The sequence below is a fragment of the Neomonachus schauinslandi genome, chromosome 3 (assembly GCF_002201575.2).
Source record: "Neomonachus schauinslandi chromosome 3, ASM220157v2, whole genome shotgun sequence".
NCBI classification, from domain to species: Eukaryota; Metazoa; Chordata; class Mammalia; order Carnivora; family Phocidae; genus Neomonachus; species Neomonachus schauinslandi.
In genome coordinates this window covers 120,740,850-120,756,562 of record NC_058405.1, presented here as the reverse complement: position 1 = coordinate 120,756,562, position 15,713 = coordinate 120,740,850, and the positions used below count along the sequence as shown (strand labels likewise).

General features: G+C 40.1%; 1 protein-coding gene across 1 annotated transcript in view; it reads left to right on the top strand.

Annotated features, from left to right (window-relative positions):
- Nucleotides 1–1,264: 1,264 nt before the first annotated feature.
- The window catches only part of ACVR1 (activin A receptor type 1), a 73,760-nt gene continuing 59,311 nt past the window's right edge, over nucleotides 1,265–15,713 (top strand). The window contains exon 1 of the mRNA XM_021702709.1: nucleotides 1,265–1,283. The gene's annotated coding sequence lies outside the window, so the exon portion shown is untranslated. The remainder of the gene's footprint in view (nucleotides 1,284–15,713) is intronic.

Here is a 15,713-nt window from a genome sequence, read left to right as displayed (position 1 = left end):
GACTGTCTTTTCAAATTGATTAAGAGCCTTGATTTAAACTGAAGCAAGAAAAGGTTTGATAATATTTGTAATGCATTTCCCTTGAATTTCAGGGTTGTGATTTTCCTTCCAAATAATTATTTAGGAATGTAGTATTTTGGGTTTGTTTTCTGTTTAAATTTATTTACATGAACATTTTCTTGGCAAAATGTACCTCAAGGTTAAAAAAAAAAAAGGTGCTGTTTTTTGAAAGGACTAAATTCTTCAGTGTTTTGTGTGACTTCATTTGAATGGAAAAGTTTGGTTCTAATAAAAATTTCCTCTTCCTTTGGCAAATGTTGATGTTTTTAAAGTCTTCCTAAAGGAAAGGGGAGCTTGGGTGGCTTTTTGTTTTTTTGTTAGTTATCTAGAGCCCCTTCCCTTCCGCTTGGTGCTCCTTCCCTACCATTGTTTTATGAGCCTTTGAACTAGTACTATCTACAGCTGAGAATGGTAGTTGAAAGTGGACCTAAACCAGATCATTTCTGGGTGGGACACATAAGAAACTGGTTCCTCTGGTGCAGTGGGGTGTCTCTAGGAGGAGCAGGGGGTCTGGAGAGAGACTTTCATTCTATACTTGTATACTGTTTGAATGTTTTTTGTTTTTAAACAAGTATATGTAATAAATATATGCAGAGCCATTGTTCTTGGTTTGTTTTTGTAATTGGCTGGAGTCCATGGTATATAGCTTTAAAGGAACTTGATTTTGAAATTTACCAACTGCGGATCTTACTGAGTTTTGTGTCACTTAGAAAAATATTTAAATACCAGCATGGATCTGTGACCTCAACATAGCGCGCTTCATTGTTTTTCAACCCCTTCCATAATTGCCTCACTTGTAAATTGGCCTTAAGTTTCGTGGTCCCCATGGAAAGGCTTGTCAAGTGTGCACTTCCTTTAGCCAGCACAGTCACAACTGCAGAATTTTCTTCTGCTTAGCTGGTTTTCCTTCTTCTTCCCCTCTGCAGCCCTGAGCAGCTTGCGGGTGTCACGTTGCCGGAGCAGAACTGCTGGAGAACTTCTCATGACTCCCGGGAGCTCCTCCCGCTGCCTTAGTCTCTGGTGAACGGTGAACGAGGGAGCAGAGCTGTGAACCAGAGCACACTGCCTGAGGGACTGTGGGAAGACATGACGGGGTGCCGGCTTTAAGGTAGCTGAGTCAGCTTACCCAGGAGCTCTGCGAGCAGCGTTGCCAGAGCCAGCCCTCGAGCCATTTCAACAAATCACCTCTTTTAATGCTCTTTGGCAGAGATCGAATCTACACGGTAAATTCTTAGCCACAGTTTTTATTTTGTTGATTTATATGAATCCGGTATAAAAAGGGTAGGACTCTAGCCTAATTGTTCTTCGTTCTTTTTTTTTTTTTTTTAAGATTTTATTTATTTGTTTATTTTTTGACAGAGAGAGAGAGCACAAGCAGGGGGAAAGGCAGAGGGAGAGGGAGAAGCAGGCTCCCCGCCGAGCAGGGAGCCCGGTGTGGAACTCAATCCCAGGACCCTGGGATCATGACCTGAGCCGAAGGCAGACGCCCAACGACTGAGCCACCCAGGCGTCCCCCTAATTGTTCTTAGTTCTTGCATTGCCTTGAAGGTGGGCTTCTCTCTCTCTCTTTTTTTTGGGGTGGAACTGCTTAGTTATTCTTTACCGTTGGCCAGTTTATTCAAATACTGTCAATATTTTCCTAAATATAAAATACTTCTGCCATTCTTTTCCCCTTATAGGGCCACTTTTCTTTTTTCTTCCTTCAAAGATTTTATTTATTTGAGAGAGAGAGAGAGAGAGTGTGTGCGCAGGAGCAGGGGAGGGGGAGAGGGAGAAGCAGGCTCCCTACTGAGCAGGGAGCCCCATGTGGCTCAATCCCAGGACCCCAAGATCATGAACTGAGGCAAAGTCCACTGCTTAACCGAATGAACCACCCAGGCGCCCCTTGATTATTTAATTTCAAAATAGTACAAAACAGTATAAAATACAGACATATAAACAGGTAAAATTTCCTCCCTGCCTTTCCTCTTTTACCCAAAGCTAGTAATTTGGAACACATACTTTTCCATATACAAATCTTACCGTATTACAAATAAAATCTGCATATTAATTATGTTTAAAAATTGATGAACATGACTACACATTTTGTTTTACAACTTGCTTTTTCCTTGCACTTGATAAGTTGTGGACATTTTCCCTTTTAAGCAGAATCTCAGTCTAAATAATGACTGCTTAGTGTTCCTTATAAGGCTGTAACATAATGACCAGTCCTCAAGTGAGGGGTTAGCCTATAATTTAAAGGGGGATCCGGGGGGAGACCTTTCACATGAGGGAGAAAACAAAAGCCACGGCTGTTGACATTGGACTTTTTAGTCTTAATGATGTGAGTTCTTATTTTCCAAGGCAGATGATGCACAGCTTTGTGCTGTTGCCGAGATGTCGGTTACGTCAAATTTTCATCTTCTGGGTGCCTGGAAGGAACTTCTTTGGCACTAGGCTGTGTTAATATATTAGTATAGTTGTTGGTTCTGGCTACCATCCTTGGAGCATGTTGAGCGATTTTCATGCCCATTTAAGGTGGTATGGGGTTGAATTAGTTTTAAGAGGAAGTAATGAATAACTGGGATGGAATTAAGAGGCTGACTTTATTTCGCATATGTATTTATTTGATGGAGGAAGGAAGAGATGGTGGTGTTTGTTAATTGCTAACCCTGTGATTCTTAATTATGAAACAGGGTTAAAGTTGTTCCGCGCAGTAGTTCCCTAGTGTGTTTGACAGTGAGAATCACCAGAGAAGTTTTCAGATAACTGGGGATTGGGGATGAATATTTGTATTGTTGTTTCTTTATAAAATATTTATTTTTAGGAAGGTGATATAATCACTGTTTGTAAGATTAAAAAGGCACAAGAGAGTGAAAAAATAAGTTTCACTCCTCCCCATCTCCCAGGTGCCCAGTGTTCTTGCTAGAGGCAGCCATTGTTAACCAATTTTTTGTGTATTCTTTCAGAGATTTCAAGGCATATATAATATACCAGCACATAACCTATAGATTATTGCAGTTTCTTGTGTGTGTATGTGTTTAAAGATTTTATTTATTTATTTGACAGAGAGAGAGAGTGTGAGAGAATACAAACAGGGGGAGGGGTGGAGGGAGAGGGAGAAGCAGACTCCCCTCTGAGCAGCGAGCCTGAAGAGGAGCTCAATCTCAGGACCCTGGGATCATGACCTGAACTGAAAGCAGACGCTTAACCAGCTGAGCCACCCAGGCGCCCCTGTGTGTGTGTGTTTTTTTTTTTTAAACCCCGATGGTAACAGTATACACTGTTTTGTGCCTTTTTTCATTGCGATAATATTTCTTGGAAGATCTTCCTTATTAATACTGCATTCTTTTTTAATGGATGCCTAGTATTCCACTGTGGACATGTGCTATAATTTATTTAACCAGTGCTATGTTGATGGCTACCTAGATGACTTCTAGTCTATTGTTTATTATTATGAACAGGGCTCTAGGGACTATAACCTTGTACAGATAGCATTTCAAACATGTTCATGAGCATTTCTGTAGGATCCATTTCTAGTAGTAGAATTGCTGTGTCAAAGGGTACACACACATTTTAAATACAGTAGAAATTTATTGCCAAGTTACTCTGCTCACTGGGCTTGCGAAGTTTTAGATTTTTTTTTTTTTTTTAAGATTTTATTTATCTGTTTGAGAGAAGGAGAGAGAGATAGCAAGACAGAGAGCACCAGCAGAGGGGAGAGGGAGAAGCAACCTCCCTGCTGAGCAGGGAGCCTGATGTGGGGCTCGATCCCAGGACCCTGAGATCATGACCTGAGCTGAAGGCAGATGCTTAACCGACTGAGCCACCCAGGCGCCCCAAAGTTTTAGATTTCAACAGCACTGGATGAGAACACTCTTCCTCATACCCTTGCTGATCACAGTACGATTGTCAGAGGTGTTTTTCTTTGCCAAATGGATAGGTGAAAAATGATAGTTTAATGTAGCTTTAATTTGCATTTGTATTTTCATTGACCTTGACCATCTTTTCATAATTTTAAAGACCATTTGTATTTCCCGTTGTGTTCCCCCTATGTTTGTGTCCTTCGTCCGTTTTCCCATTGGGTTATTGATCTTTCTGTTATCAGTTCAAAGCAGCTCCTGTGCATTAACAAAATTAAGTGTGATAAGTGATATTTATATGTTGTCATTTGTACAAAAATAAAAATTATTTTGCTGTGCAGATTATTTAAAAATCAGTATACTTAAATTTACCACTTTATTCGTTCAACAGCTACTTACGGAATACCTCTTAGGCATTAGGCACTTGTTCTAGGCAGCAGTGTATATAATAGTGGAGAAAACCGATCCCAATTCTTGTTCCATGGAGCTTACATTGTAGGGGAAGAGACAGTCAATAACAGATGTTCACAAGGATTTGTAGAGCTAACTTTCTGTGGCTAAAAACCTATCTCATGGTTCCTTGGATGTCGTGTGGTTCAGTTTTCAGGTTTAAATCTTTGATCCATCTGGAATGTTAGGTATGAATCCAACTTAATTTTTCTCTAGATGCTCTATTAATTAGAATAAGGCTGAGTTGCTGTAACCAAGGGATATGCTATGGTTCAAAGAACATAGAAGTTGATTTTTTCCTCACCTAACAGTCCCCGTGTGAACAAACCAGGTCAGCAGAACCTCTGATGTCTACTAGTCGTTGAGACTCTTGTTCCTTCTGTTCAGTTGTCACTGTAGTTATCTTCATGGCCATAGATGGCTTCCGCGTATCTGGGCTCCCTCTGTGCGAAGGACAAAGGAGAAAGTCCAAGGCAAGTGATCACTTCTACTTCCATTGGTGAGAACTTAGTCTTGGGGCTTATCTAGCTACAAGAGAGAGTGGGGAGTGCAATTTCTGCAGGTCAACATGCACCCAAGAAGCAGCCAAGAAGGAATTTTAGTGGAAAATTAGTGGTCTTTGTCCCATTGGCTAGTCGTTCCAATTTTACTGAATACTCCCAGCTTTTCTCCTTTGATTTCTTTTGTATTATACATTCCTGTATACACTTTGGTCTATTTCGGGGATATCCATTTAGTTTCATTGATCTCTCTGCCCATACATGTACCAGGATCAGTTTTTTAACTCTTGGAGCTTATGTGTGTGGTACTACCCCTTGTGATGGGGGTAGTTCCATTTTACAAAATTTTTGTATTTAAGTTTCCTTTGACAGAATTTTAAAGTTCCATTTTATAGAATATTCACGTCTATTTTCATGTGTGAGGTTTTTAAAAAATATATGAACTTTAAAATAATCGTATCTTCACTACTCCCTCCTCTCTAAGAAGAAAACTTGCTCATATTATGATTGGGGTTGTGATATATGTATAGATACTTTGCGAGGGCTCACCTCTTTATGATGTTAATTTTTCTTGTTGGATGATAATGTTGCACAGTGTTTGGGAAACATTGATCTGGACTCTACAATCTTTCTGTATCCTTGACCCATGAAACTTATATGACTGAAGGAAGAGAGAGGAAGGACCAACTTATAAGCTATTATGTTAATTTTATTTAATAATTTATTTCTGATTATGACTGGATAACCGATGCCTATTTCTCTATTAAAAATGAATAAACTTGGAAGTTGAAAAAACAGTTTTCCTATTTGAAGATAAAAAATAGTTGATATTTCATGGGACGCCTGGGTGGCTCAGTTGGTTAAACGTCTGCCTTCAGCTCAGGTCATGATCCCAGGGTCCTGGGATCGAGCCCTGAATTGGGCTCCTTGCTCAGCGGGAAGCCTGCTTCTCCCTCTCTCTCTGCTGCTCCCCCTACTTGCACTCTCTCTCTGACAAATAAATAATGAAAATCTTTTAAAAAATAGTTGATATTTTAGAAGTTTATTACAAAAACTTATTTGTGGCACAAATCTGGGCAGATTTTTGCGTATACATGATACGCAGTGCTGTTACTTCCTCAGTGTGTGTGTGTGTGTGTGTGTGTGTGTGTGTATGTCAGTCTGCACCTTTTTTTTTAACAGCACACATTCTGTTTTTGTCTCCTTTTTTTTTTTATTGTAAAATAAGACACAGACGCAGATATCCATACAAAGCATACATAACTTAGTTAATTATTATAAGGTGAATATTTTTTGTGACCACAACACAGATGAGGAGACAGAATATTAGCAGTCTCCCTCGAGCCCCTGGTGTGTCCCATGCCAGTCACAGCCCCTCTTCCCCTCCAGAGGTCAGTCGCTGCTTTCTTGACTTCCGGAGTAATTGCTCTGTTGCCTTTCTTTATGGTTTTATCACCCGCGTGTGCATACCTAGCCACTGTACTTTAGTCTTGCACATCTTTTTATGTCTAAGTCTCTTAAACCTCAGGTTCCCCCTGTAACCCTTTCCCTTCCTTATAGTTTATCTGTTGAAGAACCCATCCATTTGACCTCTAACTTCCTACTGGCTGGATTTGGTGATTGCAACCTCATAGTTCAATTCAGCTTGTTCTTTTCCTTTTAGTGGGAAGTAGTGTTTTACCGCCACTTTCTGAGCACCAGTCATACTTACTGCTGCTGGGTAGGTCATTATCTCTAGGCCTTTCAGGGGACAGAGGACAACTTCATATAAAATATTTCATGAGTTCATACTGATACTTCCAATTCAAAATCAGGTGATAAGGTTCTTACTTAACCTTCTGTGTATTGCCTTTATTTCACGTGGAGAATTGTGGTTCTTCCAACACAGCAGGAGATGATAGAATTCGAATGTACCACAGTAACTCGTCAGCTTTCTGCCACATTATACACAGAGTATTCTCAATACTGCCACAATCCTAACACTGAGCCACTCGTTACAATAACTGAAAAGCAATGAAAATAACTTCTTATTGGTATGCTGTTCCCATTCTCCCTGCAATTTTTTTTGGCGGGTCTGGGTGGGGGAGTAAGTGCAGGGGATGTTTATAGTTGAAAATTGGGCAAATTTAAACACTGATTATCTTTTAGATGATATTTGGAGGAGGAATACTTTTAATTTTGTTAGGTGAGATGTTGATTTTATAGTTGTATTTAGAAAAAGTCCTTATTTGTGAGAGAATTTGTGGTTGAAATGATGTGACATCTGGGATTCTCATTAAAATACCTCAGGAAGAAAATGGGCAGAATAGAGGAAGTAAGATGGCTTATTTTTGAAACTGGGTGGTAGGATGGTGCTTTATAATTAAAACTGGGAGGTCAAAATAGGGTTTTTTTAATAAATTTTTTTAAGATTTTATTTATTTATTTTCAGAGAGAGAGAGGGAACACAAGCAGGGGGAGTGGGAGAGAGGGAAGCAGGCTCCCCACTGAGCAGGGAGCCCAATGCGGAACTCAATCCCAGGACCCTGGGATCATGACCTGAACCGAAGGCAGATGCTTAACCATCAGAGCCACCCAGGCGCCCCCAAATAGGGTTTTTTTTAATACTTTTCAGTTTCTATAATTTGAAATATCTGTAGTACAGTTTTTTAAAATTAATTTTATAAACAGTGAACAGACAAGGACATATGGAAGGAGAAGAAGGTAATAAGGGTTCGATGGGGTGGGGGAGGGGTGGATATGAGTAAAGAACTGGTGATTCCATTCTCTGCCTGGTTCAGGCTCAGCTCAGTGGCCTTGAAGCTAAGGAATTAGGTGCCATCTTGAGTGAGAAGAGGGAGCTGAGATGTGAGGCTCTGTGGGAAACTAAGATTTAAGGGATGAGTGGCAGAAGAGGAAAACTCCATCCAAGGAAACTGAGAAGGTTCAAACCATAAAAGTAAAGATCCAGAGAGAGTGGAACCTCTGAATCCCAACCAGGGAGGAACCCAGGGGCAGAAGGGGGTCATCAGCACCGCCATGCTGCAGAATGGGCAAGTGAGCCCACCCTCAGCATTCTCAGAACCACCTGAATTGCTGTGGGTTTGGGGGTTCCTAGGCCCCATCTTAGGTCAATCGAATAAACATCTCTGGAGTTGAAGCTTGAGAATCCACATTTTGAGGAAGCTCCCTTATAGATCCAAAGAGCTGTTTTGGTGATGGACTGGATAGAGGAGAGGGAGGATGTGGAAGGAGCTTGTAGATTTCTCTTTCTAGAAAGTTCTCTATGAAGGATGAAGAGGGTAGATGTGGGGGGACTAGGGGCTGAGGCCGGTGGTAGTTGTTGAAATAGCTGTCGCTTATAGTAATACAAGAGAGGTTTGCCTGTAAATATGGAGAACATGAATGGTTTCCCGGCAAGATGACTGAGTAGTCAGGCTAAGTGTGAGTGCCCCCCCCTCCCCCCACCGGAGAGATGATTTGTTTGGCAAGAACTTGATTTTGATAGTTCAGGGAAAGCTTAGAAATCATCATCATGGATTAGATATTCATTTTATTTGTTATTATTTTGAATTACATATTAAAAGAGGAGAGGCTCCCATGTCTTTTCAGTGCCTTTGCTTCTCAAGTTTCGAGGGGTCTCCGGGCCCATCCCTGAGGAACAAGGAAGGAAGGGGGTCTGCGGGGCTGACTAGGCACTTTTTTCTCTTTTTCAGTGCTCCCTTGGCCCCTCTTCACATTGTCTGTTTTCCTTTTCTTGGTTTCCTTTCCGTCATGTTCAGGTGGCACCCATCTCATGTACCTAGAGCCTCGAACAAATGTTGCCTGGTGTGGGGTGGTAGTTTTCCGTGATTTGCTTTGGGACCATTGGAGGGATTCCTACATTTCATGATTTCATAATCAGTCTTCGAACGTTGTGGAGAGAGGACAGAGGCGAGAATCCTGTTCCTCCTGTTTTCCTCTGCCTTAGGGTCTTTGTTTTGTTTTTAATAACAGATTGGGTTCCTCATTCCTGCCCTATAGGCTTTCCACCTCAGAGTACTTGGGCATCAGCCATTTCCTAGATTTCGCTTCTCTCTCCCCACATAGTAGAGCACATTTATTTTTACTTTTAACTTGCCATTAATTTCTTATTTAGGCCAGTGAGTGTTTGGGTTGGGTGGGTGGTTTTTCAGTTACATTGGTTTTCTGGTCTCTTTCTAGCTGGTATGCAGAATCTTTCCCAGCCCCATCTCCCCTTCTCCTTGTTTTCTGTTGTGGTTACTTCAGTGCTAACCCGTTCAACTTGTACACTGACCCTGTGTACACGGTTCATTTTCTTTCTCATGATTGTATTTATACTTTTGATGGATATATTTAAATGAACAGCTGTGCATTTGTTGAGTCATACCACAATTATCTGATTCTGCTTTAGCTGCTTGACTGGCAAAAGCATATTTCAAGCTAAGTTGTGCGAGAATTCCATTAATCACATGCTAGTCCAGGGAGGGGAGAGGAGAAAGACCGACCACTAAGAAAAGTCTTTTGAAAGATTGTTAATTCGTTATTCCATTATTTTAGAGTAGATTGAGTTAGTTGCTCTTTGAGATGTCACCTGAAGAAACTGTTGATAAAATTAATTTTAAAAAACTGTACTACAGGTATTTCAAATTATAGAAATGATTAGATGTAAATAACTATAAAGGTTTAATGATATCAGCCTTGTACGCAAAATTCCCTGGGGTCATTGATGTGTAGATAAAGTTAGTATCTGGTGCTGGTCTATTTTAAGTAAAGGGGTTTTTTAAAAGTGTTCCTCTCTGTGAAGACCAGTATTCTTGATTGACATTTCTTGAATTCATTGGCAAAGTATTTTGTTTTAGCCCTCCTGGACAGATAACATATGATACAGAAGATGTTACAACTTTCCTTTTGTTCAAATATATTAATTGCTAATTGTAACTCTGATTGAGTCTTTGACTTCCACCAGCCAGATCTGTTTTTCTCTTGACACTTCCTTGGGGTTCTTTCTGAAGGTTATTAATAGGCATGGAAGCATGGCTTTTCAAATAGCATCAATAACTGTTAAAAGACTGGGGTGGGAGGAAAAGATAATATGTCAATTTCTGACTTGTAGAAGATGTATTTTCAAGCTACAGAAGCTGTCTCAGAGGTCACTGGGGATGGCTCTGGGCAGATCAGCTGGTGTCTGCAACTAGAGATCCATGTAGTCCTTTCCAAATGGGATATCGTCCACCAGGGAGTTGTCTGGTATACCCGGAGTCTGCCAGCCGTCTTTTGGTTTGGCTGCTTCTCTTGGATGACACCCTTGAAAACTGAAATCCAAGTTACAAATGATATCTTTTAATTTTTCTCAAATACCTGGTTGCTACTATATTAAATTGATGATGAGGAGCACTCCCCTCCCCGCCGTCATTTCCTTGCCAGCCTGTATACAATTCCTTAAACCTTACCTCCCTCTTCCCACCTAAACCCAAGTGTAGCATAGACTAAGAAGTTAAAGTTAATGTGTTTTAATTTATATGGAGTGCCTGGTATGTGCCAGGCATGGTGATGTAGCCATGAGCTAGGTAGAATTTTTGCTCTCATGCTACTTATATTTTGATGTGTGGGAAAGGAGGGGTGGGAGAGGGGGAAACATAATAAAAATCAATGAACTAATAAATCAGCAACAGATTTCACAGTGTTAAGTGCTATCAAGAAGATATGGCAGGGTAATATAATGTAGGGGTGGGGATGGGAAGGTCTGAGGCAGGAATGGGCTTGAGCGTGTAGGTAGCGTGGATGAGAAGGAAGGCTTTGGTCAAGCTAGCGTATAAAGTTTTTTTTTTTTTTTAAATACCTCCACAGAAATATGCTCTGGTGTCTCCCATTTAAAAAAAAAAAGGAGAGAGAGATACCTCCCTGATGCTGACATTTTTTATTTCACCCCCCTCCCTGCCTCACCCGTCTTTAAATTATTATAGGTTAACCGTATTAGTCTTAGAATTGGGACAGTTGTGTCAGATGGTAGGTGCCTGAAACACCATTTGTCTGGTAATTGGAGGGGTAGAAAGGTCTGCACTATTAGGTGAAAGGGGAAACTTCAGGCATAGTTAGAAATGAGAAGACGGGGCCGAGGCAGCACCTGACTGAGGACTTAGGGAGGAAGTGGGATTTTAGGTGGACTCCATAGTTATGGAATAAATTCCATGAGTTATGGGGGTGGGGAATAACAGGGTCCTTCCTACCACTAGGTAAAAAAAAATGAATTTATGAGTGAATTTTATGAAAAAATATTTGTGAACCAGAGGGAGAGGCATGAGCCCTGAGCTGCCTAGGAGAATATACCAAAACAGCTGGGAGATGATGGCGTCCTATGAGTTGAGACAAAGCAGGAGAGCCACAGCTATCTGATACAGAGGGAATGAAGTGGAAAATGAGGGACAGTTTCCATCTAGTCAAGCGTGTCGAAATAAAACCTCGTCTTTCGATACCGGTAAGGCATGCAGTGGGTGATCACAACATCAGAATCTCAGAAGATTTGCTCAGTCATCATCTGTAGATCAGGTAGGGGTGTGGCAAAGTCAGTTTTGTCTTGTATACAACAATTAAAATAAATGTACTGGGGATTCTCTTTGGTTCCTACATGCGAGCTTAATTTAAACCTTTCACTTGTTTTCATTCAATTAAGCCTCATCTCCCCCCCACCCCCACCCCTTGCAGATTATATTGTTCTTTTCCCCTCCTTTCCGAGCCTTATCTTGGGTCCATCTGTCACAGCTGGAATGTTTGTAGTGTAACTCTTTCAGTCAAAACCCTTTCTTTCCCGAAATAATCTGTAATTATTTCCTCTAACTACAGGATGAACTGATCCAGGGGCTGGGTTTCAGTTCTATAGGACTTGTCCAAGAAGCTATTTGTATTCATCTATCGCAGAAGATCAAATTACATGCTAATATTCTGAAAGTAACACCCCACCAGAAACCTTCCAGCGGCAGTGAAGTCTATATAAAACCAAGCCCTGGCAACTTACACATTGCCAGTTCAGACACAGCGTGGTGTTTAAAAATATTTCACAGGTCATTTGTGAACTGGAGAAAAGACCCTGACTTATATGGTATGATGGCTTTGGTTTAGCCTTTTTTTTTTTTTTTCCAGCTGTAACTGACAGCTCATGTCTCTTTTCACCCCTTCTACAGGCCCAGGTAGTTTGGTGCAAGCTGCCCTTGGGTTATCTCTGCCTGTTGAGCGTAGAAGAGACAGAATTGTTGGTACATAATGGACGATTTTTGTCCTGCTTGGAGGTGGTTGCCTTAAGTATATCTTCCCTCAAAGTTTTATGTCTAGAATTTGTCTTACTAGATCTAACTTTGTCCCAGATGTGCCTGACTGACACTAATTTCTGTTTTTATTTCGAGATGTGAGCTACAAGACCGGAGAGTGGGATGGGGGATGGGAGGTAGAAACCACTTGATGAATAATATCAGAGTGGCTTGGTTTTCCTTTCACATCAAGATCTTTTTTTCAGGGATCGGGGAGATAATCTGAGGTTGCAGAGCATATGAAATTAATTTTGAGGTTAGAGAGATGGGATGAGGGCATGATTGAAAGGTGGCCAAATAACCATGAGTAAAAGATTATTTTCTAAGAGGAAAATCAAGATGGTAAAAGCACAGAATGCGTCGAAGCTTGGATAAAACGTTAAGGGTGACAAAAGCAGGTTGCTAAACTGTGGCTGGCTGGTTCAACGAAGGTTGTGAGTGGTGGTTGAGTAAGACCTGAACTCAGGTCAGATGGTCTTGAGCTTCACCTTGTGTCCTTGAGCAGCAAGTTACTTCTACCCACCCATTTTCTTATGTGTAAAATGGGATTAATGCGAGTATTATTTTAGAGTGTTTTGGGGAGAGATTGAATGAGATACTGCATATGATCTCTAAGCACAGCGTCTGGCTGGTTAGTATGTGCCGCTACTGTTGGATGGTAATGATGTAATGTTGACAGATAACTAAGAGAAAACGGAATTACTCTTAATCCTTTTCCTTGCTTTGCCTTTACCTTTTATATTAAAGAGAATATATTTGTTTTCCTTATGGAAGGAATAGCATAGACCATATAGAGATATAAAGAAGAAAACTGTGGAAAAGTAGTGACAACCCAAGTCATTTAAAATTGGGAGGGGCAGCTGTACAATCTGGTCTTTTTTTTTTTTTTTTTAAGATTTATTTATTTATTTTAGAGAGTGTGCATGAGCAGGGGGAGGGGCAGAGGGAGAGAGAGAGAGGGAATCCTCAAACAGACTCCCCACTGAGCATGAAGCCCGTTGCAGGGCTCGATCTTAGGGCCCCGAGATCATGACCTGAGACGAAATCAAGAGCTGGATGCCCAACCGACTGAGCCACCCAGGTGCTTCCAACCTGGTCTTTTAAGATTCTTTCTAACTTGGAGATTATTAGAAATTGAATTGAGGAGAGAAAATCCCTATTGAATAAGTACTCAGTAAATTATGTGTTGAACAAATGGACAAACCAAATGAGTTTAGGCTGTCTAGACAATGAACATTTTGTAGACTTTTCTGATGGTGAAGAATCTTAATTCATCTTACAACTTTTCCTTTATCCCCAACATTATAGATAAAAAGTTGTTATCTGTTCTTAAGTCTAGGTTTTAGAAATATCCTTTATTCTAATAGTGGATTATTGACTAAATTGTTTAATATGAGTTCCAAAAATTGAATATAGAAGTGTATTATACTCTTGATTATTCTGTGACCAATATCAAAATGTTTTCTGATTTTTTTGGGGGGGGGTAATGTATTGCAATGTATCTATGGTTTTTATCCAGCTATAAAATTGTGATGAGCAAAAGAAGTGCCAAACTTGGTCTCAAGCCCACACATGTTAGAAGCTGAGCTAAACAGTAGCTCTTTAACTGAAAATCAGTCTAGTCTATAAGTGGAGTTTAAAAAGTACCATGGGATTTGGAAAGCAGTTCTGTTCTGCCCTGGTGATATACCTTTTTGTAGTAGACTATCATGGGACTGTTCTCTCTCCCAAGAGAGTAGTCCTGAGACATTGTAAGAGATGGTGCTGATTTAAAGAGGGTGCCTTAGTTAAGATGGGAAGTCCCTAACCCTTTTTCTGAATAGCTATTGTCTTTGTGTCTGAAGGAAAGACAGATCAATTACTAGAGATGGAAGGCCTTATCCCAGAATAGAAAGGAGATGGTATAACTAGAGGCAAGAATTTATACTCTGAATCCTTTAAGTAATAGATGTAATCCCCAGTAACCTATGATTTTTCAGTTAGGCATTTTGACCTTAGAACATTGCATAAGGATTTTGGTTCAACCTAAAGTAGATGAACAGTTGAGAACCTTTTTATCATAGGTTTATGTCTCATTTAAGAAGTATTTAGTTGTGTACATAAAGTATTATTCCTGCATTAAAAAAAATGTCTAATGCCTTCTTCCTTGACCATTAGACTTGCTGACTTCTTTGATGTTAGAGAAGTTGAGATTTCTAAACCTGTAGAACAGTAACATTTTTGTCATGTATCAGGTAAATGTGCATCCTAAACTGTCAGGTGCCATCTGGTTATCTGGTATGGCATGGTAGAAGGAATGATCAATTAAAGGGTAAGGCAGTGGTTTTCAAAATGTCCAGAATCCCGTGGACTCTCCATGACTTTCTCAGCAGTTCCACGAGGTCCTTATATATATCTGTGTGAGGCTGTATTTTCTGTACGTACTTTAGCCAGTGCAACATGGCGTGACAGACTTAGTGCAGAATCATGCATGAGAATCCAGTGGCTTTCTACTAAGCTAAACATATAGAGATTTACAAAAATGGGAAATAATGCCACTTTTCTTACTACCTTTTTTTGGAGAAAATAATTTTTTTTTAATTTATAAAACACGGGGTAGTGTGTTTATTGTTGTTTTAAAACAAACACAATATTAAAAAAGTTCTCCAGTTTTAATTTCTAGTAGAGGAAATATTGATAGATATGGCTCATGTTGACAAGCTGCTTAGAGTCCTCAATACTTTTTAAGACTATACAGTTATTCTGAGACCAAAAAGTGTGAAAACCACTGGAGTAAGGCATCCCTGAACTATTGATTTTTTTGCTACTCCCTTTTCCCACTACCAGTCCCTCTTTTTTTGCCAACTTATATCTGAAACTTCTTAGCCAAAAATACTTGAGAGCAGGATAGTTGAAAATTTACCTTTAAAAACAGTATTTTCTTTTTAGCGTATTTTAAAATTGGGAATAGATCCTTAGGGCTTCAAATTGGGACTTTAGCATGCTGATTTTTTTAAAATTAAAATATGACCAGGAGGGGCGCCTGAGTGGCTCAGTTGTTAAGCGTCTGCCTTCAGCTCGGTTCGTGATCCCAGGGTCCTAGGATCTAGCCCCATGTCGGGCTCCATGCTCAGCAGGGAGTCTGCTTCTCCCTCTCCCACTCCTCCTGCTTGTGTTCCCTCTCTCGCTGTCTGTCAAATAAATAAATAAAATCTTAGAAAAAAAATATCACCAGGAATTTTATTCCAGAACATTCTCCTTTCTACATTCTTTTTCCCCTTTCCTTCTGGAGGTACCATTTTTAATAGCTGAATTAACTGGTCTGCTTCTCCCTTTCCCTCTGCCCCTCCCCCCACTTGTGCACTCTTATTCTCTCTCTCTCTCAAATAAATAAATAAAATCTTAAAAAAAAAAAATAAGAAAGAAAGAAACCAAAAATGATAAAGATACAACAAACACAGTCCTTACTATCATGGACCTTAGAAGATCTGTGGTGGTAATCAAATAATCATCCAAACGATTATATAATTAAAAATCAAATTAAGTGTCAGTTATAAAGAAATATGGTTAAATAAGACCACTAACAAAGTAACTTGAGA